This window comes from Elephantulus edwardii, unplaced genomic scaffold (assembly GCF_000299155.1).
Source record: "Elephantulus edwardii isolate Elephantulus edwardi_28Jun2011 unplaced genomic scaffold, EleEdw1.0 scaffold00002, whole genome shotgun sequence".
Lineage (NCBI taxonomy): Eukaryota > Metazoa > Chordata > Mammalia > Macroscelidea > Macroscelididae > Elephantulus > Elephantulus edwardii.
The window spans coordinates 32,222,841-32,225,850 of NW_006399752.1; positions in this window are offsets into that span (position 1 = coordinate 32,222,841).

Sequence of the window (3,010 nt, forward strand, 5' to 3'; positions counted from 1 at the left end):
TTAATAAAGTTTAATAATGATTTAAAAAATATTTTTGTAATGAATAAATCAAGGAATGTACAAAATTAAAAAAAAAAAACATGGGTGTGCATACGTCTGTTTGAGTCATGGCTGTGGTTTCTTTAGTATAGTTCCAATCATGGAATCTCTGGGTCAAATGGTATTTCTATTTTCGATGTTTTTAGAAAGCGCCTTCCATGGTGGCTGTACCATTTTACATTCCCACCAGCAGTGAATGAGAGTTCCAATCTCCCCACAACCACGACAGCATTTGTGGTCCGCTGCCCCGTTGAACTTTGCTATTGTTGCTGGCGTGGTTGATATTCCTGATATCACCCTACAGCTCAGCTGCTCTTTGTTCATTGGTGTTCAAGGACTGTTCTTGAGAAAGTTTTAAAATTCAGCTAGGATAGACTCAAAGTCATAGTGTAGGTCTTATGGATTTGTTTTCATTTTCATTAGCTTCAGTTTAAACTTGCACATGAGTAGCTGGTGATCTGTTCCACAGTCAGCACCTGACCTAGTTTCCACAGCTGATACTGAGCTTCTCAGTGATTCTTTCCACAGATGTTATCAATCTGATTCCTGTGTAATCCACCAGGTGAGGTCCATGTGCATAGTCACTGCATTTTTTATAAAAGATAATTGCAATTAATAAATCATAGCTTGTACAAAATTCTATCATTCTATTCCAGCCTCATGTCTGTCATCAAGCCCTTATTTTCTGACTACTGCATCTTCTTCTTTGTTCCCAGTTTTTGCATTCCAGTTACCAATTATTATTAATAAACTTGGCTGCATGTTCCATCCATTTCGGTACAAAATTGGCTATACACAATATGTAAATGATTAGAAATGTGTACCAATAAAGCTTTATTTACAAAAATAGCACGATTTGGCTCACAGCCTATTGCCACAGTGTAGCGTTGGAGGGTAGTCTTAGATGCTGGTGTAAACAAACTTTGAAATTGATAGACAACTTTAACACCTCAACAGTACAAAGATAAACAAAATAGACAACGCTTCCAGTTTAAGAAATAGGCCAAGGGCATGAACAGACACAGCAACAAAGAAGACATTCATGCAGCCAACAAGTCATGAAAAGATGCTGAAGAAACTGAATCGTTCAGAGAGATGCCAATCAAAGCAATGATATATAATTTCATCTCAGCAATAACAGCAGAGGGGTTTTTAAAAAAAATCTTATTCCATATTTATTTCTTGAACACATGCTAAGTGCATACATCTACACAAATATACTAAATAAATACACTGAAAGAAATATGCAAGAAGCAGAATATTGCCAAATTAGCATGATAGTAAATATAGAATGTGTCTTTTCAAAAAGCATGTTCAAATAGACCTTTAAAATGACAGGTAAATATTGTTTGGGGGGGGTGTTTGTTTGGGGTTTTTCCTACATTTTTTTCTTATTAATTTTAATGAAAGTTAACAGACACTTCGTGTTTCCAGTCATTCATTGTTGCACTTTTCTCCCTATTCACCCCTTGCCCCAATCCACTTGTCTCCTTGAAAAGAAAAAGAAAAACTCTCTCATTGTTATGCAATCCCTCCCCACAAGTCCACTCCACTGTCCAGCCTTCACTCTGGACTCCTGTCATGACAAGAATACCCAGTCAACAGTTTTTTAAAAGCAAAAGACAGCAAATGCTGGTGAGAACGTGGAGGAACAAACAATTTCTTACAACATTATTGGGCCTGCAAATTGGTACAGTCATGGTGGGAAATGGCGTGGCATGTCCTTCCAAAGCTGGAAATGGAAATACGGTATGATACAGCAGTCTTCCTGTTGTTGTTGTTGTTGTTGTTGTTGTTGTTGCTGTTGTTTGGTATCAGCATGTCAGCTACCACTGACACCAACTGTGTGAACAATACACAGAACCTTCTGTTTCCTGTGCCGTCCTCACGACCTCTGACACGCTTGAGCTCATGCTGATAGCCGTGGTATCGATCCATCTCTTTGAGAATTCTCCCGTCTTTCTCTGACCCTCTGCCTTTCTCAGAATGATGCCTTTTTCCAAGCACCGGGCCCCTGACAGCATGCCCAACGTGTGTGAGACCACGTATCAGCATCCTGACCTCCAAGGAGCACGCTGGTTGCACTAACTCAGAAGGAGACTTGCTTGCTCATTTGGCAGTCCCCTGGACGTCCAGTGCCCACATCGGCTCTTCTGCCATCCTTATTCATTATCCAACTTTCAGAGGCACAGCAGACAATTGAAGAGACCATGGCCGGAAGAGAGCACACATTATTAGATACCTCCAGATGGGACTATGGCCGAGACACCCCCAGTCGCTCGGCTGGGGCACTCAGGACAATGTTGCGGTTGTTATGTGCCTTCAAGTTTGACTGTGACTCCTAGACATCCTGCGAGCGATAGACTGGAACGCTGTTGTCTCATGGATGGTCCACAGTCCTGGAGAACGTGTAGGCCAGTTGGTCTGTCACAGTCCACAGAGACAGAGAGTTCTCCATGGACTACTTAGGTGTGACTAAGATGCAATGATTTATCTGGAACAAAGAAAAGTAAAGAAAAAGCAAAGACTTAAAGAAACCAATTTGTCCAAACAATTAGTGAGTCATTGTCTCCACTACCCTGAGACACAAAGAACTAGGTGGTGCCTGGCTACCACTACCCACCACTCTGATCAAGGTCACAGCAGAGGTTCCTGAACAGATTGGGGAGGGGGTGGCGGGTAGAGAATAAAATTCAACACAATAAAAAAGAGCAGGCACACTGACCTGATAGAAGCTGGTCAGACTCCTGATACTGTGACCCTCAGAGATGCATCAAGTCTGGATCCACCCCCGGGGGTCAACTTCCAACTGGACAACGGACAATAAAACCTGCGAGGAAGGTTCTCCTCGAAACAACCAACCACAGGCAGCCAAGAAGGTGACATTATCCAGAAAGATAACTCAGCAAGCAGATAGATGCAGAAAAAAAGGACAAATGACAGAGGGAAACACCAGGAGGAAACGGAAAGG